Source organism: Gymnoscopelus microlampas, assembly GCF_963454915.1.
Source record: "Gymnoscopelus microlampas genome assembly, chromosome: 19".
Classification (NCBI taxonomy): Eukaryota; Metazoa; Chordata; class Actinopteri; order Myctophiformes; family Myctophidae; genus Gymnoscopelus; species Gymnoscopelus microlampas.
This window is the reverse complement of record NC_139956.1, coordinates 35,124,547-35,147,632: the sequence shown is the minus strand read 5'-3', so window position 1 is coordinate 35,147,632 and position 23,086 is coordinate 35,124,547. Positions and strand designations below refer to the sequence as shown.

General features: G+C 45.1%; 1 pseudogene across 1 annotated transcript; it reads right to left on the bottom strand.

Moving 5' to 3' along the window:
• Positions 1–18,444: 18,444 nt before the first annotated feature.
• Positions 18,445–22,760, bottom strand: LOC311034488 (phospholipid-transporting ATPase ABCA3-like; annotated as a pseudogene). The gene is made up of 2 exons: positions 20,137–22,760; positions 18,445–18,606 (listed from the first exon to the last, which is right to left on the bottom strand). The product of its transcript is annotated as a phospholipid-transporting ATPase ABCA3-like (transcript).
• Between the last annotated feature and the right edge of the window lie 326 nt (positions 22,761–23,086).

Sequence of the window (23,086 nt, the reverse complement as noted above, 5' to 3'; positions counted from 1 at the left end):
GCATGTTTGAAGTGCTCATGACTGAGTCATGTGGCCCATAGTTGCTTCTTTTGGGCTTGTTTTCCTAGACCAGTGGTTGCTTGTTTCTCTCACAGAATCTGGCAACGCTGGCAATGACGCTTTAGCAGCCAACTGCCCCCAGAATCAATAGGATTGTTTACGTCCTAAATGTTACAAAAAACATTAAATCGTTTTGAGAAAAAATAAATGCTGCTATTTGTTCCCAAGCGACTGCAAAAGACTGCTGTTATTTGTTTCAAAAGCTTTAAAAGCAAGCCAGAACCTTTACAGAACGTGAAATGTGCCTATAACCATATTTCCGGTCCAGAGCGGATACGGAAACGTTATGTTTGTTTTCACGTATGTGGACGTGGTGAACATCCGGATGCAGTAGGCGGGATTTTATGAGTGCTAGGAATCAAGAAATTACAAATAATTATTTATTGTTAGAATTGTTCATACATTTGGCATTTAAGTGCCAGAATAATTGATTTATGGACAAGCAGATCATTTATATAGATCTATTAGATTAAACTAAATTGTTTTGATCGGATCGTTGCTACTGTCAATCAACTCATACGGAAGTAATGTGACGTGACGTCACGGGTATAGAAAAGTTAAATAAAAGTGTCGTTCTCAACAAATACTCATCGAAAAATTACAAAACTAGTATGTAAATGCTCAGAATATTTACAGGTTTTTGTGGGTGGTGGCGTGTGGTCTGGTGCATTTCAAACAAGCTTCTTAGCGCACGTTTTGAAATGCCAATGCATTATCAATGGCCCGCCTGTGACGGCGCAATGTGTCGTCTTTGGACCTCAATGAATGTCTATGAGTGACCGTGGAAGGCACATAATTACGTCGCTGGCGTCCAACATTATCAATGGCCCGCCTGTTACGGCGCAATGTGTCGTCTTTGGACCTCAATGAATGTCTATGAGTGACCGTGGAAGGCACATAATTACGTCGCTGGCGTCCAGCGACGGCATATGGCTCCGTCGCGGGGTTCTGACAAAAAGGCAACCGGCTACGTTTTCGGAGTGAGACCGTGTTGGTCACGTGAGGCTTGACCAATGTTAGTCCCAGTTTCAGAAAGTGAAAACAAACTCCTCTGGCGGAGACAATAACTAGAAAATGTGCTCCTCGGAGCACAAGTCTCCGCCAGCAGAACCGTGCTATCAGCTGTCATCAACTGTGATATCAGTTTGTACTGGAATGTACTGTTCTTGATTAATCCTGTCTAAGCTATTTATATTACGTATTGTGATGACACCAGTGTGTCTACATAATGTATTGCTCCGCCATTTCTCAGCCATTTCGTGATTATTCCTGTCTTACCTCACTTTGAAAGAGACCAAGACTCTTTCAAAGTGACACATCTATTTATAGGCCGCTATACGTCATGTGTCTCACTAGCCAATCAGAGCACACTCTTTCAACGTATTGTCACGTGTCACGTGAGGCTTGCCCAATGTTATCTTGGCCGAGGGGGGGGGGGACGGAAAGTGAAAACATAGTCTCCTGGCGGAGACAACAATAAATGTAATAATAACTAGAAAATGTGCTCCTCGGAGCACAAGTCTCCGCCAGCAAATATTGGAATTCATTCCAAGATTGGAACTTTGATGATAGGCGTTGCCTTTGCTTCTTCATCAGTTTGCAGACAATGATTAGCTTCTTCAGTTTGCATAATAAGAGCTAGTTGCACTGTGTCATCAACTGTGACTGGAAAGTACTGTTCTTGATTAATCCTGTCTAAGCTATTTATATTGCGTATTGTGATGACACCAGTGTGTCTACATAATGTATTGCTCCGCCATTTCTCAGCCATTTCGTGATTATTCCTGTCTTACCTCACTTTGAAAGAGACCAAGACTCTTTCAAAGTGACACATCTATTTATAGGCCGCTATACGTCATGCGTCTCACTAGCCGATCAGAGCACACTCTTTCAACGTATTGTCACGTGTCACGTGAGGCTTGACCAATGTTAGCTTGGCCGAGGGGGGGGGGACGGAAAGTGAAAACATAGTCTCCTGGCGGAGACAATAATATAAAAATAATTATGATGATCCTCCTCCATGAACTCACCCTTCACAGCGCTCCCAGCAACCGCCTCTTCCTCGTTCCTGCTGACCGGAGCCGTGCGGGGGCTGCTGCGCCAGTAGGAGGGCAGGATGAAGAAGTGGTACGGCAGCGGTACTCCGTACTCACCAGGGAAAACGGCCTCCACGTACCACGCCACCAGGCAGTACAGCAAGGCGTCCAGTAGCAGCAACCCCAGGACCTCGGCAGAAAATATTTTCAGGTGGGGGCCAAATGCATGTCAATTTGGGGGTCCTTGACATGAAAATGTTTGAGACGGGTCTGAAATTACAATCTAACCCAAACGGACCCGGTTGAGTTGAAGCCCAAGCCCCATACCTACCCCATAACCCCCCACGGTACCCCCCAAGGTATTCTTTACTTCATTCTCTCAATGTTATTTCTGTGTGTGATTTCCTGTGATTTCTGTGTGCAGCAATCACACACAGGTGTGACTGCAGGCATGCAGTCATGCCTTATATGGGGATTGGTGGGGCCACTGGGGCGGCTCCCTATGGTAATTAGGATGAAAAACTGGCACACCCCTTCAAGTTACGAGGATTGGGATTCATCATCATCAAGAACATAGTTACGAACAATTCTGCCTTTTAAGAACGTTTCATGAATCTGACTCAACTGCTCTTAGGAATTCACTTAGGAAGAAATGTAAGAGGAAACATTAGGAACTTATTGCTGCATGAGGCCCATTGTTATGAGTAACAGTTAGTTCGGTCTCTCAGTTGAACTGTCGTTAAAAAAAAATCCTATTACTTTAATTGAAATGCCCACGCTGTGGTGTATATCCGGGCTTGGCCAGCACACGATCACTCCACTTGCCGCCAAACTTGCCACATACTATTTATCAGTGCTCTGGATAATACCTAGGCTTCTTTCCCCACCTTCAATGTACTTACATATTGTACAGTTAATATAAAACTACATTCTTTTTATTCAGGCACATTTTTAGCCACTTTTTTTTGGCCCGCTAGGACCCTACCCTACTGCGCATGTGTGACATGGGCGCACACTGTTACCAAGGTTTCCGATGCTTAGCGGCAAACCACCTAATTTGGAGCACGATGCCAGTGTGAAATTGCCTTAAGGGAGGATGGGTGCAGGCGGACGAACCACATTGTCAAATCAGTCAGCCATATATGGCCATAAACGGGACAAGAAATTGCCTTAAGGGAGGATGGGCAGGCGGACGAACCACATCTTCAAATCAGTCAGCTATATATGGCCATAAATGGGACAAGGACTGACAGATAGAGATCTCCATATATGGCCATATCAGTTGGATCTCTGGTGCAACGTAGCTGTGAGGGCCGCGAAGTGTCCGAACCTCTAGTCAGTGTAAGTCATATACCCCGTAGCTCATTAGCTGTCTCTGGGAGAGACCATTCTGCGGAATACTTCCTCCATGGTGGTTACAGAAGCTCCATAGCTGGCGATGCCCAACTTCTCCCTGTTCACCTCCCCAACTTCTCCCTATTCACCTCCAGCTCAGCAACCAGCAACTCAAACCTGTCGGTGCTGTCCTTAGGCAATATGTAAGAGAGTTCCGCCCCCACGTTGCTCTCGTTGCTCTCCAGCGTGGCGTTAGTGATGTGCATGTGGACCAGATGGGTGATCTCAGACACGTTACAGAGAGCTTCTTGTTGGAGAAGTCCTCTGAGCTGAGCATCCGGCTGTCTGTGAGGTCTGTGTTGTCCGTTATTCCACCGGTGCTGCCGGTGTTATCTGTGGTCTGCTGAGAGCGCCTCCCACGCTGGTACTGCAGTGCGGGCATCTGAATGGCCTGGATGTCCAAACTGGAATCCACCAGTTTACCCATTTTAGGGATACTTCCTCCATGGTGGTTACAGAAGCTCCATAGCTGGCGATGCCCAACTTCTCCCTGTTCACCTCCAGCTCAGCAAACAGCAACTAAAACATGTCGGTGCTCTCCTTAGGCAACATGTAGGACAGTTCCCCTCCCACGTTAATCTCCAGCATGGCGTTAGGGACATGCATGTGGACCAGATGTGTGATATCAGACACGTTACAGAGAGCGTCCTTTTTTTTTTTTAAATAATTTTTATCCCACGATTTTGTAACCCACATTTTTTCACCCAGTGCCAATTGCCTATGTAATCCTGGGCACTACCTACCCTCTGCCAGCCTAGGGAGAGCCCAAGCTGAAGCTCATGCCTCCTTCAATGCATGAGGAGCAAGCAGGCCGCTTCTTATCACCCGACAGGGGGGAGTTTCCCTTGTTGGACATAGCGCGTGGAAGGAACACGTTATTCCAACCAGTTCCCTTCTCCTCCATCAGGCGCCCCGGCTGTCAGCGAGCGTCCTTCACAATTACCATGAGGTAACCGGTCCATATTTGTCCTTGAGGAAGAGAGGCGAGCCGCAACACTTCAGCTCTCCTCCGGCCAAGATGGCCACACGGTCGCCCTGTTGCTCGGCCTCGTCCATTAAGTGCGTGATGATCAAGATGGTGCGCCCGCGCTTCTGCCCCTGCAGCAGGTCCCAGGTGGCGCGTCGCGCCGACGGGTCCATGCCCGTGGTGGGCTCGTCCAGCATCACCACTTTGGAGTCGCCGGTCAGGGCAATGCCAACCGACAGCTTTCTCATCATGCCACCAGAGAGGGTCTTTGTCCGGGCATGGCGCTTGTCCTCCAGGTTTAGGATTCCGATGATGTGATCCACTTCGGCCGGGATCCGGTCTCTGGGGAAGCCTTTCAGTTGTGCGTAGAAGAGCAGGTGCTCGCTGACTGTCAGGTTATCAAACAGGATGTTGTGTTGAGGACAGAGACCCAGGCTGCGGCGGATCAGAGCCATATCGTGACAGATGTCATAACCGTTGATGTAAGCCCGTCCACTGGTGGGCGGGAACAGACCGGTCAGCAAGGACAGCAGGGTTGTCTTTCCGGCCCCGTTGTGACCCAGCAGTACGGTGATCTGTCCCTCAAACATATTTACCGTGAGGTCCCGTACAGCCTGCAGCGTCTCGTTTCCCACTTTGAATTCCTTGGTTAGATGTTTGATCTTGACCCCGGAGACCAGTCCGGTCGGTTCCTCCTCCATGAACTCACCCTTCACAGCGCTCCCAGCGACCTCCTCTTCCTCTTTCCCGCTGACGGGAGCGGTATGGGGGCTACTGCGCCAGTAGGAGGGCAGGATGAAGAAGTGGTATGGCAGCGGTACTCCGTACTCGCCAGGGAAAACGGCCTCCATGTACCACGCCACCAGGCCGTACAGCAAGGTGTCCAGCAGCAGCATCCCCAAGACCTCGGCCAGGGACAATAACCTGACCTCAGGGCTACCTGGCGGTCCATGTTTCGAGGTCACCGATTCAAACAGGTTGGACCACTGGATTCCCGTTCCTTTTTGTTCAATCACATTAATGAGATCGACTCCCATAGCCATGGCCACGTTAGAAAGAAGGCAGGCAGATGTCATCTGGGCATCGGTCATCTTGGGCACAAGGTTCAGCATTGGTTGAGGCAAGTAGGTCAGGATATAGATAAAGCCGCTTGCTATTGCTGCTAATTTGGACCGTGAAAAGAAGGTACTGATCATGAAGCTGAAGTTGATGGTGGCTACAACAAAGACCAGCAGGAAGACAAATACCAGTGTGGGGTCACTGTTGTACAGAACAGCACACTTTTGACAGACACGAACGCCGTCTCTGTCTCTCTCGCAGACAGGACAATCACTAACAGGAATGGACAAGAGCAGAGTGATGAAGAAGACGGAGATGGAGAGGCTGAGGAGGTACGTGAGGAACCAGGCGCTCCAGTGGAGCCAGTTGCTGAGACCCATAATGCGCATGTACTCCTTGAGCCTATTCTCCTTCTCCTGCACCAAGGCCACTACTATGAAACCCGAGGTGTAGCTTAAGCTGAGCACCAGCAGCAGTGGCAGAAAAGCTAGAAACTTTCCACCACCCATATAAACTTGGATGGCTGAGAACAGCAAAGGCAGGGCCATTTCCAACACAGTCACCAGGATCTGACGTTTCCGCAGCACATAGTTCTTCCACAGTAGCAAGCCAAGCTGCCGCGTGAGACTCATCGTCCGTCCTTTCTGTAATTGCCGCCTTCTTGTAAACGGTGTAAAGACAGAAATATGTTGTCGCTTCTTCTTTCACTGTCTCTCGATCGATAATAAGCTTTATTCATAGCCGACTGACATCACAGACGACGTCAGTATTCGTGTGACGTCAGGCATGTCCATACAGGACTTGAGCACAACTGACAAACCCACAACTTCTATGTTGTAGAATGGAAGCCACATTAAGCTCTCTCTCTCTCTCTCTCTCTCCCTCTCTCTCTCCTTCCAGCCATGAAGAGTAATCAACAGTTCTCCAGTCCTCTTGAGGAAGTCTCTTATCTATAACTTCTCTCCTGTCTTCAGAGGACATCGAAACGTTTTCATGCAGAAATACTACTTTGACTGAACTCACAGCCACAACGTATTATATTTATAATTTTCGTGTAACCTGTTTTTAGGCCAAGCAAGTCATTGAGAGCAATGTTTTTATTTACTATGGCAGGATTGGCAAAAGGCAAAGTCACTTGAGCTAAAGATGTAGGGGCTAAAACAGCCTATATGTCAAAGTTTCGAGAAAAAGCTAAAAATTCTAAAGACCAGCACACATCTAAAACATTTCTAACACTACAGAGCGCTTTAAGTGCCATTAGTGATTCATTTTCAGTGAGTGGTTATAGGTAGGGAAGCTCAGGCAGCCTGACAGGCGGAGTTCAAAATGTACTTGAGTAAAAGCATAAAAATATTGCCATCAAAATGAACTTAAAATACCAAAAAGTTAAAGTACTCATTATGTCCCATTGCAAGCTTTCAAATGTATAACAATCTTTTGAATATAGCTGCAAGCAGCGATAATACGGGGCCAGGTAATGAAGAGAAAAAAAAGAAAGAAGCAATGATAAGTAATATGCACAATAAGCCGTTGAAACATAGAATACTGAACTTGAGAGAAAGAAGACCATGCAATTAACATGAGGATTTTAAACCCTCACTAACCCTAACCTCAGTAAAACAACGCCTAAGCCTATCCTCAAGACACACTATGTGTTATCCTAATAATGCCAAATCATGATCGCCTCAATACATTGTCGTGGACAGGGATCGAACCAGCAACCTACGGACTCCAAGACTGCCTTTCTTCTCATTGAGCTAGATATATGGCCTCCCTGATAGTGTCTGTTGATATTTATAAGTATTTCCGTTCATTTTGAACCAGGCCTCTGTGTCCCGAACTACTCTAGATCACTGGTTCACAAACCATTTACCAATAAAGGGATTTTTGTGTCTCCTCAGAACGAAAACTAGTGAAAGTAGCCGATCTACAAGTTCACAAAACGTTGCTATCTGAACAGTTGTGAGGTTGTAGATCGGCTGTTTTCAAAATGAAGTATATTATACATTAAAAGAGAGACAAAACTATAAGTAATATGCACAATAAGCCATAGAAGACTGAGCTTAAGGTCATGTTTTCTGCAATTCCACCTCTCACCGAGAGAGAGAGAGAGAGAGAGAGAGAGAGAGAGAAAGAGAGAGAAAGGGGGAATAGATTGAAGAGAGATGGAAGCAGATTGGATTGATTGGACATCTCAACCTATTGCCATTAACAGGAATCGAACCCTCAACCTTCGGATTGACAGGCTGCAACACTACCTATAGTGCTATAGATAAAAGTGAAAAGTGAACCAGTGAAAGCAGCCGATCTACAAGCTCAGAAACACGTTGCTATCTGAAAAGTTTTGAGATTGTAGATCGGCTAATTTCAGAATGAAGTATGTCATACATTGCAAAAACATACCCTCTCAAAGAAGCATTTCATGTTATCTTTATCAATTAGACATGTGTTCATTGATACAGTCTTGTTGTTTGCAATGCACTTTAAATGAAGTCTGCACCAAGTGAGGCTTGAACCGGTTACCTTGATGTTGTGACACATTCACTTAAGCGGGAAGCCATTGGACCAACAGACAAGACCTGTGAATAAAGAGATCACACAGATGATACAGTTTCATGCAAATAGCTGAAATCCTGGGTTTAAGTGTTTTTCAAACTGCTCAAAATTGCGGACAATCTAAGGGCGGAGCTTACTGGTCAACGTGATAGATGTGTTCCTCATGAGTCAAGGCACATGTGTAAGCAGATTTAATGGCTGTCGGCCAAACGAGGCATGACTTTTGCCTGTTTAAAGTTTGCATTTTCAAAAAATCGCTATAGCGCCCCCCTTTGACCAATTGGAGTAAGATTGGTTTCAGTGATATTTGGAATGACCCTCAACATTACCACAAAGATTCAAATAAATGTGAGTCTGCATGTATGTGTTAGGGGCAGATGAATAATTGTCATATAACTGCAATATTCATTGGCTCATTAAAGCTTCATTTTTTGACCTATGAAAAATATTTTGCATCAGTTTGTCGGCATAGGTCTAAAGTTCATGTGTAAAAAGTTTCGTGCAGATTACTCAAAAATCCCAGGAGGAGATAGGTTTTAACAGTTTTTCATATAATTCAAAATGGTGGGAGATCTAAAGGTCAGAGGTCAAAAGTCAGAGTGTGAAAGTTGTTCATCATGAGTAGACGCATATGTGTATTGAAGTTTCATGGCTGTAGGTCAAACAGGGCATGAGTTGTACCTGTTCAAAGTTGGCATTTTCAATTGAGTGCTATAGCGCCACCTTTGGACGAAAGATTGTGAGAATTATTTCTTGATAGTTTTTCATGACCATCTATCATATGGCAGAGTTTCGTAAAAAGCGTATGCACGGTTAAGCCAGAACTGCGAAAAGTGGCAGAAGAAAAAATAAAGGGAACATTCAAAATGGTGGGCGATCTAAAGGTCAGAGGCCAAAAGTCAGACCACGAAAGTTGTCGGGCATGAAGAGACGCATGTGTGTATCGAAGTTTCATGGTTGTAGGTCAAACAGGGCATGAGTTGTACCTGTTCAAAGTTGGCACTTTCAATTGAGTGCTATAGCGCCACCCTTTGACGAATGAGTGTGAGAATTATTTCTTGGTAGTTTTTCATGAGCATCTACCATATGGCCGAGTTTCGTAAAAAGCGTATGCACGGTTAAGCCAGAACTGCCCAAAACAAGTATTTTTCAAACTACTCAAAATTGCGGACAATCTAAGGGCGGAGCTTACTGGTCAAAGTGATACGTGTGTTCCTCATGAGTCAAGGCACAAGTGTAACCAAGTTTCACGACTTTCGGCCAAACGAGGCATGACTTATGCCTGTTTAAAGTTTGCATTTTCAAAAAATTGCTATAGTGCCCCCCTTTGGCCAATTGGAGTAAGATTGGTTTCAGTGATATTTGGAATGACCCTCTACATTTCTGCAAAGTTTCAAAGAAATGTGAGTCTGCATGTGTGTGTTAGGGGCAGATGAATAATTTTCATAAAACTGCAATATTCATTGGCTCATTAAAGCTTCATTTTCTTACCTATGGAAAATATTTTGCATCGGTTTGTTGGCATAGGTCCAAAGTTCATGTGTAAAAAGTTTCGTGCAGATTACTCAAAAATCCCAGGAGATAGGTTTTAACTGTTTTTCATAGCATTCAAAATGGTGGGAGATCTAAAGGTCAGAGGTCAAAAGTCAGAGTGTGAAAGTTGTTCATCATGAGTAGATGCATGTGTGTATTGACGTTTCATGGCTATAGGTCAAACAGGGCATGAGTTGTACCTGTCCAAAGTTGGCATTTATCAATTGAGTGCTACAGTATAGCGCCACCTTTGGACGAAAGATTGTGAGAATTATTTCTTGATAGTTTTTCATGACCATCTATCATATGGCCGAATTTCGTAAAAAGCGACAGCACGGTTCAGCCAGAACTGCGAAAAGTGGCAGAAGAAGAAGAAACAGAAATATAGCTGCAAGCAGCGATTATACGGGGCCAGTGAATGAAGAGAGAGAGAGAGAAACGGAATAGATTGAAGAGAGAGAGAGAGAGAGAGACATGGAAACGGAATAGATTGAAGAGAGAGAGAGAAACAGAATAGGATAATTCCTTTAACAAGTCCGTTTATGAAAGTCCTTGGCCTTGTTTCCAATGAGGGCTTGTGAGCAATTAGGGGTTAAGAGTCTTGCTCAGGGAGATATTTCATTTCATCGACACATTTGCTGGCCTGGCCTGGAATCGTACCTGGGGCAACCAGGGCCTCTGGCTCTCTAGGCGGGCTCACTAACCACTCAGCTATGGCCGCCCCCATAGATTGAAGAGAAGAGAGAGAGAGACATGGAAACGGAATAGATTGAAGAGAGAGAGAGAGAGAGAGAGAGAGAGAGAGAGAGAGAGAGAGAGAGAGAGAGAGAGAGAGAGAGAGAGAGAGAGAGAGAGAGAGAGAGAGAGAGAGAGAGAGAGAGAGAGAGAGAGAGAGAGAGAGAGAGAGAGAGAGAGAGAGAGAGAGAGTAAACGGAATAGATTGAAGAGAGAGAGAGACATGGAAACAGAATAGATTGAAGAGAGAGAGAGAGAGAGACAAGGAAACGTAATAGATTGAAGAGAGAGAGGGATGGAAACTGAATTGATTGATTGGACATCTCAATCTATTTCCAATAACAGGAATCGAACCCTCAACCTTCGGATTGCCAGGCTGCAACACTACCTATAGTGCTATAGCTTTGTCAAGGCTGAGGTTGTCTGTTGAAGACAATAAACTCTTGCCTTCTGTCATGAACCAAGCCCCTGTTTCACTAACACTAAGATCACTCGTTCACAAACCATTTACCAATAGAGAAATTGTATGTCTCCTCGCAACCGAAAACAGTGAAAGCAGCCGATCTACAAGCTCAGAAACACGTTGCTATCTGAAAAGTTTTGAGATTGTAGCTATTTTCAGAATGAAGTATGTCATACATTGCAAAAACATACCCTCTCAAATAAGCATTTCATGTTATCTTTAACAATTGCAAATGTATTCATTGATACAGTCTTGGTGTTCGCAATGCACTTCAAATGACATCTGCACCAAGTGAGGCTTCAACCGGCAACCTTGAGGTTGTGAGGCATTCATTTAAGGGGGAAGCCATTGGACCAACAGACCTGGTCTAGTGAAAACGGAGGTCATACAGATAATACCATTTGACGCAAATAGCTGAAAAATCCTGGGTTTAAGTTGTGGTAAATGATGAGGCATAAACTGCGGTCAGCAGGCTGGTAGTTAACTTGTTATAATGTAGAGGAGAAGAGGAGAAGACGTCTGGACCAAGGTTTCCCACAGCATTCATTTATTCAGAGCAGAGCAACAGCAGCATTCATTTATTCAGAGCAGAGCAACAGCAGCAAACAGCATAGCATCATCTCAGAGAACCAAGGAGCCAGAGCTCCCTGCAGCCTGACGGCCTGGCAGTACTTGTCCTGACTAGTCATTTCATTCACTGTTTTATACACTGTAGCTAGCTCACCCTCTCATTACAATACAAACAAATGGCTCATGCGGGGTGGGGGTCAGTGAGAGCCCCCACCAGTTGGTCAATGTCTTTGATCACTGCCTCTGTATGTGTGAAGAAGCCAGACCTGGCGTCTCCAGGCTAAACAAAAGGCATGTAAATATAGACTTCACAGCTGTCTGATGCCCTGATTACCTATGCGAACACCAGTCTGTGTCACACACACACTATGATTTTTACTTTTAGCAAGGTTACATTTCTATCTAATGTTTTACTTTAGCCTTTAGTATATTATTTCCTCTGCTTTTACCTACATACTGGTACATTAAATATAGCAAATGAGGGCTAATATACGACAAAGTGTTTTTCAAACTGCTCAAAATTGCGGACAATCTAAGGGCGGAGCTTACTGGTCAAAGCGATAGATGTGTTCCTCATGAGTCAAGGCATATGTGTAAGCAAGTTTCACGACTTTCGGCCAAACGAGGCATGACTTATGCCTGTTTAAAGTCTGCATTTAAAAAAAAATGCTATAGCGCCCCCCTTTGGCCAATTGGAGTAAGATTGGTTTCAGTGATATTTGGAATGACCCTGTACATTTCTGCAAAGTTTCAAAGACATTTGAGTCTGCATGTATGTTTTAGGCACAGATGAATAATTGTCATAAAACTGCAATAGTTAAAATCTATCTCCTCCTGGGATTTTTGAGTAATCTGCACAAAACATTTTACACATGAATTTAGGACCTTTGCCGACAAAGTGATGCAAAATATTTTCCATAGGTGAAAAAATGCAGAAGTTAGGAGAGTCAATATCACCATAAGGTACATTTGGGCCTTAGCTTTTCTTTTTTTTTTTAAACTGTGATTTTCCATTTAACTTTTTACTCATTGTATTAAGTGGATGTTGTACAGTTAGAAATGCATGTTGGTCAAGCTCCCACACTTTTTATGAATTAACTGTAATATATGTCAACAGTAAAATATGTCCACCCTGTCAGGAAAAATGCAAAGGGTGGACCTTTTGGGTCAGTTTTAGGATTTAATTGGCACATGCTGGACCTTCTGTTAGCAACTTAGCTCAGTTAGCAAGGTGACTCTATACTTTTTAACAGATATATTTCAAATTTCAGAAAAGTTTTTATATTCATTGATATTTCAGTATGACAGAGTGGACATGCTAAGCTTGACAACATACAACTACACACATAAACTATGAAAAATACAATATATATAAGTGTAAATATTTACTGGCAACTTGCCACAGCTTCAGCCTCCATTGAAGTAAGACAGGAAGAAGACAACAAGGGAACTTAAACTTAAGTAAGTTTCTTAAAGGGCCAGTTTACCCCCAGATGACAGGGTGGACAGCAATGTCAGGGGGACACAAAAAATGTTCAATATGATTATAAAAACAGACTATATCATATGATTTATGATCAAAATGACTTGTTTTATCAAATAAGGTGTTGTGGACAATAAAACAAATAAAATAACCACTTATTAGACACACTGTAGTTAGCAGAGTGGTGTGTGGGACATGCCAAAACCATATACATCCAATGTTACAGATCTGTATAAAATGAAGGAAACACATTTCCAGAGACTCATCATTGTACTGATAAGTGTGTAAATGTTTGGCCATTCATAATAAGACCTCAGAGTTTCATTATTTTGTTACATTTTCATGATATTTGAGTGATTGTGGTGAGGACACCCAAATGTACCTTATGGTGATATTGACTCAGGAGCCAATTGCTGTTTTTCATATAATTCAAAATGGTGGGCGATCTAAAGGTCAGAGGTCAAAAGTCAGACCACGAAAGTTGTCGGGCATGAAGAGACGCATGTGTGTATTGAAGTTTCATGGTTGTAGGTCAAACAGGGCATGAGTTGTACCTGTTCAAAGTTGGCACTTTCAATTGAGTGCTATAGCGCCACCCTTTGACGAATGAGTGTGAGAGTTATTTCTTGATAGTTTTTCAAGACCATCTACCATATGGCCGAGTTTCTTAAAAAGCGTATGCACGGTCAAGCCAGAACTGCCAAAAACAAGTGTTTTTCAAACTGCTCAAAATTGCGGACAATCTAAGGGCGGAGCTTACTGATCAAAGTGATACATGTGTTCCTCATGAGTCGAGGCACATGTGTAAGCAAGTTTCACGACTTTCGGCCAAACGAGGCATGACTCATGCCTGTTTAAAGTCTGCATTTTCAAAAAATTGCTATAGCGCCCCCCTTTGGCCAATTGGAGTAAGATTGGTTTCAGTGATATTTGGAATGACCTTCAACCTTTCTGCAAAGTTTCAAAGAAATGTGAGTCTACATGTGTGTGTTAGGGGCAGATGAATAATTTTCATAAAACTGCAATAGTTAAAATCTATCTCCTCCTGGGATTTTTGAGTAATCTGCACGAAACTCTTTACACATGAACTTTGGACCTCTGCCGACATAATGATGCGAGCGATTTTTTCTAAGTGAAAAAATGCAGAAGTTAGGAGCCAATGACTGTTTTTCATATAATTCAAAATGGTGGGAGATCTAAAGGTCAGAGGTCAAAAGTCCCCAGGTGAAAGTTGTTCATCATGACTAGACGCATGTGTGTATCGAAGTTTAATGGCCGTGGGTCAAACAGGGCATGAGTTGTACCTGTTCAAAGTCAATTGAGTGAAATAGCGCCACCCTTTGGCCGATGGTTGTGAGAATTATTTCTTGATAGTTTTTCATGACCATCTACCATATGGCCGAATTTCGTAAAAAGCGACAGCACGGTTCAGCCAGAACTGCCAAAAGGGGGAGAAGAAAAAAGAAGCCAATAATAAAACAGGTACAGAGCTGAGAGCTCTGTCCCCGTAATAATGCCAATCTTAAAACAGGTCCAGAGCTGAGCTCTGGCCCCGTAATAATGCCAATAACAAAACAGAGACATGCTGGAAGCCTGTCCCCGTAAAAATAGTAGATCTTGTAGATCGGCTATTTTCTAATGGCCGAAATGTATAAAGGGCTGAAGTAGTTAATGTATATGTCTTGTAATAATAATCACAATCTAAATAGTAACTAGTGACTAAAGTTGTCAAAGAATTGTACAAGAGTAAAAACACAATGAACGCATCATGTGTCATTTTAAGATGTCTTCGGCCATTCAAAAATAGCAGATCTACCAGCTCATGAGCTTGTAGATCTGATATTTTTGGAAAAATGTTGAACATTTGTGCAAATCGTTGAATGTATATATTTTTTAAAGAAAACATTTGTAACTCAAGTCTTTGCTTCTGGGGGGTCCCTGGAACAACATATTTTGAGTTGGGGGTCTTTGGCCAAATACATATCTAAAAATGTTTTCTAAATCCTAACAGTATTTTTGCTATATCAGTGTTGCTACAACTTTTCCATGTCAAGGACCCCCATAATGTATTTGGCTGCATTGGCTATTTTCAAACAATTTTGTACTTTTACTTTTCGTACATTAAGTATATTTTGATGCCAATAATTTGGTACTTTTACTCGAGTAACATTTTGAACACAGGCCTTTCCTACTTGTAACAGAGTATTTAAAATATCTGAGTACTTCTTCCACCACTGACAGTATACCTTGAGGGAAGTGTTTGGTGCTTCTCTCCTGGGCGAAGCTGACTCAACACCTCCTTACTGGCGGGGGTCTGTGGTGGGACATCCAGGGGGTCTGGACACACACACACACACACACACACACACACACACACACACACACACACACACACACACACACACACACCCGCACACACACACACACACACACACACACACACACACACAAACGCGATCAGAACAACATCACCTCTCCTCCTCTCCACTGCCCGACTCTGCGGTTTAACATCTTTTCTTCTAGTTCCTCATTCTCATGAACATCATTCAACCACAACGTGTATATTCTGCACTGACAGAAGCTAGAAGTGACCACAGTTTCCCTGTAGCTTCATAATCTCCTCGAAAGTTACGCGCACGCAACAGTCCAAGAAACAACACCAAAAACGTTTTATAACATTAAAATGTGAGTGCATGCATCACTGGCAATGGTGGAAAGAAACTAAGTATGTGTACTTAAGTACTGTACTTACTGTAAGTCAAATTTTGAGTTACTGTTTACTTCGTCGCATCGCGACGCGTTGTGAGCTTGTAGATCTGCTATTTTCAAACATTTTAGTACTTTTACTTTTGGTACTTTAAGTATATTTTGAAGCCAATACTTGTGTACTTTTACTAAAGTAACATTTTGAACACAGGCCTTTTACTTGTAACAGAGTACTTCTACATTGTGGTATTGATACTTTTACTTAAGTAAAAAATGTCAGTGCTTTTTCCACCACCGATACCTGGATATAAGTCTTGTATCAACTTCGATTCTACTGTATATACACAATTATATGTAATGGGGGGGTCACGGCCTGAAAAGTTAATCTATGCCTCTGTCATAGATGACTGACATCATGACTGATGTCTCAGTCTGGTCACATGAAGTCAGAGCCACAGCGTTCCCATGGATCCTGAAATTCACATTATTTACTAGTTTATATGTTTATAGATATCGTTGCTGTCGGGCAGAAACCTCTTATCTACATATTCTAACTTTTTGTGTTTATTCGTAAATTATCGCCCTACTTGATCACACTACAGCGTCACAAAAGTAGTAGATCTGCTACTTTTACTATTTTTTTATTTAAATCCTGAAAAGTAATAGTTCTGGACATATGAGGTTTCCACCCGACAGAGACTATATAATACTGAATGGACAACATACAGTTTGATCAAACACTAAAATATTTCACGATAAACCTGAAACCTGCAGAATGTGAATGAAGAACTGTACATTATTATCTATGGAATTACATACTGAGAACAAATGGAGAGTGAATTAAGTGAAATAATAATAATAATAATAACAATAAATGTAATAATAATAATAATAATGATGATCCGGTCAGTTCCTCCTCCATGAACTCACCCTTCACAGCGCTCCCAGCAACCGCCTCTTCCTTGTTCCTGCTGACCGGAGCCGTGCGGGGGCTGCTGGAGGGCAGGATGAAGAAGTAGTACGGCAGCCAGGGCCGCATTAAGACCCCACAGGGCCGTGGAACACCACAAAATCAAATGCCCCCCAGTGGCGTAATTTCACGCACATGCACGCGCGCTGCGGGTCTAATTCGGGTCTAATTCGGTCTAATTCGGGTCTAATTCGGTCTAATTCGGTTCTATTTGACCAATATAAATCAACATTTTTTCTTTAAATACACAAAAATTAAATACACAATTCTCACAGGGCCCTGCAGGCTGCGGGCCGTGGAACACAAGTTCCACTAAGTTCCGCGGTAAATGCGGCCCTGACGGCAGCGGTACTCCGTACTCACCAGGGAAAATGGCCTCCACGTACCACGCCACCAGGCAGTACAGCAAGGCGTCCAGTAGCAGCAACCCCAGGACCTCGGCAGAAAGTATTTTCAGGTGGGGGTCTGCAGCCAAATGCATGTCAATTTGGGGGTCCTTGACATGAAAATGTTTGAGACGGGTCTGAAATTACAATCTAACCCAAACGGACCCGGTTGAGTTGAAGCCCAAGCCCCATACCTACCCCATAACCCCCACGGTACCCCCCAAGGTATTCTTTACTTCATTCTCTCAATTTTGTTTCTGTGTGTGATTTCCTGTGATTTCTGTGTGCAGCAATCACACACAGGTGTGACTGCAGGCAGAGCCATGCAGTCATGCCTTATATGGGGATTGGTGGGGCCACTGGGGCGGCTCCCTATGGTAATTAGGATGAACTGGCACACCCCTTCAAGTTACGAGGATTGGGATTCATCATCATCAAGAACATAGTTACGAACAATTCTGCCTTTTAAGAACGTTTCATGAATCTGACTCAACTTCTCTTAGGAATTCACTTAGGAAGAAATGTTAGAAAAACATTTAGAACTTATTGCTGCATGAGGCCCATTGTTATGAGTAACAGTTAGTTCGGTCTCTCAGTTGAACTGTTGTTAAAAAAAATCCTATTACTTTAATTGAAATGCCCACGCTGTGGTGTATATCCGGGCTTGGCCAGCACACGATCACTCCACTTGCCGCCAAACTTGCCACATACTATTTATCAGTGCTCTGGATAATACCTAGGCTTCTTTCCCCACCTTCAATGTACTTACATATTGTACTTTTATTTTATTTTATTTTTTTAGATTTTTTTTGTGGCTTTTTATAGCTTTATTTGGAGAGGGATAGTGAAAGTAGGCTGACAGGAAATGGGGAGAGAGGTGGGGGAAGACACGCAGCAAAGGCCGTCGGGAACGGGACGCGAACCCGCGGCACGCTGTCTGTTAAGGGATTTCAACCAGGGTGCCTGGACCGCGACGCCACGGCCCAGGCCACATATTGTACAGTTAATATAAAACTACATTATTTTTATTCAGGCACATTTTAGTCACTTTTTTTTGGCCCGCTAGGACCCTACTGTTACCAAGGTTTCCGATGCTTAGCGGCAAACCACCCAATTTGGAGCACGATGCCAGTGTGAAATTGCCTTAAGGGAGGATGGGTGCAGGCGGACGAACCACATTGTCAAATCAGTCAGCCATATATGGCCATAAACGGGACAAGAAATTGCCTTAAGGGAGGATGGGCAGGCGGACGAACCACATCTTCAAATCAGTCAGCCATATATGGCCATAAATGGGACAAGGACTGACAGATAGAGATCTCCATATATGGCCATATCAGTTGGATCTCTGGTGCAACGTAGCTGTGAGGGCCGCGAAGCGTCCGAACCTCTAGTCAGTGTAAGTCATATACCCCGTAGCTCATTAGCTGTCATTAGCTGTCTCTGGGAGAGACCATTCTGAGGAATACTTCCTCCATGGTGGTTACAGAAGCTCCATAGCTGGCGATGCCCAACTTCTCCCTGTTCACCTCCCCAACTTCTCCCTATTCACCTCCAGCTCAGCAACCAGCAACTCAAACCTGTCGGTGCTCTCCTTAGGCAATATGTAGGAGAGTTCCGCCCCCGCGTTGCTCTCGTTGCTCTCCAGCGTGGCGTTAGTGATGTGCATGTGGACCAGATGGGTGATCTCAGACACGTTACAGAGAGCGTCTTTCACAATAACCATGTGGTAACCGGTCCGTATTTGTTCTCGAGGATGAGAGGCGAGCCGCAGCACTTCAGCTCTCCTCCAGCAATGAGGCAATGGCAGTTAAAGCAATGAGGCAATGAGGATGCCTATAAGGATGCCTACGTACAGGCAAAGGCAAGGCAAGGCAATTTCCAACACGGTCACCAGGAGTACAACTGACACAGCCTTAACTTCTATGTTGTAGAATAGAAACCATGTTAAGCTCTCTCTCTCTCTCTCCTTCCAGCCATGAACAGTAATCACCAGTTTTCCAGTCCTCTTGAGGAAGACTCTTATCTATAACTTCTCACCTGTCTTCAGAAGACATCAACAAATGTTCATGTAGAAATTAAAGAATATTATGAGAATTTCATACGGGGGCCTGCCCCTGCACACCCGTTCCCCCCCACCCCACACCCGCCCCAGGGCACAGGACTGGGTAGTACAAACGAAAAAAGAAAAAAAAACATCAGTTCAATCCACCAGTCCTTTCATCGTATGATCCACTCACTTATGTCCATGTATTCACGTTAAGGTCCAGAAGATAAAGTAGTGTCATACAAATTTACGTGAGAAAGTATTCCAAGAAAGAAAAAATGTTTAGTCTATGAGGGGGGAAAGAAAAATATCATATTTCATCCTGAATGGCTAAGATTGGCTTCTAAAGTTTGCAGAGTTCTCCGTTTACGACCAAGATGCCTCAAATCATGAACACAGCGATTTCCGTGAAATGCATGCACATTCCCTACTAGAAAGAGGAAGAAATGCCACTTGAAAATGTTCAAATCAGCTATAAGAGGCCAATTTGTGTTTTTACCTCTAACTGCACCGATCTGTGTAAAATGTTGTGTGCACACTCACCAAAGAAAAACGTTTACCCTGCATTTATCACATCTGCCTTCTATAGCGCCACCAGAGGCCGACTTATGTAAAACAATTATTTTGATATTCCTCCTTCAGATTTTATCCAAATTTCACACAAATCTGTACACATTATCTCTATAGTCAAGTGATCAAGACGGATCTGTCTGATTTTTGTTGCCAGACCCAAGAGGTCGGGCTTACATGAGGCTTTGTATCTGTTTTCTCCATACATGGGCATGGTCACTTTGTCCCCCGGCCCCAGCCAAAAAAGTCTGTCCCCCTTTCGTCATAGAAGGGACATAGAAGGGACACACGTCATGCAAAGCCCGGCCATTGAGATTTCAACCACTAGGGGTCTGGCAGTACCAGGTCTCCTGGTTCCCTTGTTCATATTCCATCCTTATTTGCGAATTCCGAGCATTGCTGGCCCACAATGACCTACCTGACCTGGCGGAGACCTGTGCTCCGAGGAGCTCTTTTTCGAGTTTAATATATTTGCCAGACTTAAGGGGTCGGGCTTACATGAGGCTTTGTATCTGTTTTCTCCATACATGGGCATGGTCACTTTGTCCCCCGGCCCCAGCCAAAAAAGTCTGTCCCCCTTTCGTCATAGAAGGGACATACGTCATGCGAAGCCCTGCCCTCCTCTGTGCAGTGCTGGAACTAGGCAAAGCCGAGGAACACTTGCTCCAGCGATATCTGGCTCACACAGTCGTCTTCAACACAGTACTTCACTTTGGCCGCCTCCATTGTCCCAAACACCTGTTGACGACCACCTCCTTCTCCTCCTCCAGGTCCACCTCTACGTCGTGCACCACCTTTGCCGGCATGTGTAGCTGCTGCCAAACTTGCTTTTGAGATACTGGGGACTGCCTAGACACTTCAGCTGACCGTTGACCATAACAGCCAGCCTGGTGCACAGGGCTTCACACTCCTCCGTGGTGACCACGGCCTTGCCGAACTCACGGGCACGCGTGATGGCTTCCCACAACAGTCGTCTAGCCACGGGGTCCATACCGGTGGATGGCTCATCCAGGAAGATGACCGGAGGCCCTTCAATCAGAGCCAAGCTTCCTCTTGTTGCCGCCGCTGTGGCGTAGAACTGCTGAATGCATAATCTGAGCCCTGTGTTGAGCTTCATGTTGGAGAAGTCCTCTGAGCTGAACATCCGGCTGTCTGTGAGGTCTGTGTTGTCCGTTATTCCACCGGTGCTGCCGGTGTTATCTGTGGTCTGCTGAGAGCGCCTCCCGCGTTGGTACTGCAGTGCGGGCATCTGAATGGCCTGGATGTCCAAACTGGAATCCACCAGTTTCCCCATTTTAGGGATACTTCCTCCATGGTGGTTACAGAAGCTCCATAGCTGGCGATGCCCAACTTCTCCCTGTTCACCTCCAGCTCAGCAAACAGCAACTGAAACATGTCGGTGCTCTCCTTAGGCAATATGTAGGACAGTTCCGCTCCCACGTTAATCTCCAGCATGGCGTTAGGGACATGCATGTGGACCAGATGTGTGATATCAGACACGTTACAGAGAGCGTCCTTCACAATTACCATGAGGTAACCGGTCCATATTTGTCCTTGAGGAAGAGAGGCGAGCCGCAACACTTCAGCTCTCCTCCGGCCAAGATGGCCACGCGGTCGCCCTGTTGCTCGGCCTCGTCCATTAAGTGCGTGATGATCAAGATGGTGCGCCCGTGCTTCTGCCCCTGCAGCAGGTCCCAGGTGGCGCGTCGCGCCGACGGGTCCATGCCCGCGGTGGGCTCGTCCAGCATCACCACTTTGGAGTCGCCGGTCAGGGCAATGCCAACCGACAGCTTTCTCATCATGCCACCAGAGAGGGTCTTTGTGCGGGCATGGCGCTTGTCCTCCAGGTTTAGGATTCCGATGATGTGATCCACTTCGGCCGGGATCCGGTCTCTGGGGAAGCCTTTCAGTTGTGCGTACAAGAGCAGGTGCTCGCTGACTGTCAGGTTATCAAACAGGATGTTGTGTTGAGGACAGAGACCCAGGCTGCGGCGGATCAGAGCCATATCATGACAGATGTCATAACCGTTGATGTAAGCCCGTCCACTGGTGGGCGGGAACAGACCGGTCAGCAAGGACAGCAGGGTTGTCTTTCCGGCCCCGTTGTGACCCAGCAGTACGGTGATCTGTCCCTCAAACATGTTTACCGTGAGGTCCCGTACAGCCTGCAGCGTCTCGTTGCCCACTTTGAATTCCTTGGTTAGATGTTTGATCTTGACCCCGGAGACGAGTCCGGTCGGTTCCTCCTCCATGAACTCACCCTTCACAGCGTTCCCAGCGACCTCCTCTTCCTCTTTCCCGCTGACGGGAGCGGTATGGGGGCTGCTGCGCCAGTAGGAGGGCAGGATGAAGAAGTAGTATGGCAGCGGTACTCCGTACTCGCCAGGGAAAACGGCCTCCATGTACCACGCCACCAGGCCGTACAGCAAGGTGTCCAGCAGCAGCATACCCAAGACCTGGGCCAGGGACAATGACTTGACCTCAGGGCGACCAGGTTGCCCCTTCGATTCAAACAGGTTGTCCCACTGGATTCCCGTGCCTTTGGCTTCAAACCTATAAATGAGGTCGACTCCCATAGCCATGGCCACGTTGGAAAGAAGGCAGGCAGATGTCATCTGGGCATTGGTCATCTTGGGCACAAGGTTCAGGATTGGTTGAAGCAAGTAGGTCAGGATATAGATAAAGCCGCTTGCTATTGCTGCTAATTTGGACTTTGAAAAGAAGGTACTGATCATGAAGCTGAAGTTGATGGTGGCTACAGCAAAGACCAGCAGGAAGACAAATACCAGTGTGGGGTCACTGTTGTGCAGAACAGCACACTTTTGACAGACACGACCGCCGCGTTTGTCGCAGCCAGGACAATCACTAACAGGAATGGACAAGAGCAGAGTGATGAAGAAGACGGAGATGGAGAGGCTGAGGAGGTACGTGAGGAACCAGGCGCTCCAGTGGAGCCAGTTGCTGAGACCCATTATGCGCAAGTACTCCTTGAGCCTATTCTCCTTCTCCTGCACCAAGGCCACTACTATGAAAGCCGAGGTGTAGCTTAAGCTGAGCACCAGCAGCAGTGGCAGAAAAGTTATATATTTTCCTCCACCCATATAAGCTTGGATGGCTGAGAACAGCACAGGCAAGGCCATTTCCAACACAGTCACCAGGATCTGGCGTTTCCGCAGCACATAGTTCTTCCACAGCAGCAAGCCAAGCTGCCGTGTGAGACTCATCGTCCGTCCTTTCTGTAATTGTCGCTTCTTCCTTCACTGTCACTCGATCGATAATAAGCTTTATTCATAGCCGACTGACATCACAGACAACGTCAGTATTCTTGTGACGTCAGGCATGTCCATACGGTACTTGAGCACAACTGACACACCCACAACTTCTATGTTGTAGAATAGAAGCCACATTAAGCTCTCTCTCTCTCCCTCTCCCTCTTTCTCTCCTTCCAGCCATGAAGAGTAATCACCAGTTCTCCAGTCCTCTTGAGGAAGTCTCTTATCTATAACTTCTCTCCTGTCTTCAGAGGACATTGAAACGTTTTCATGCAGAA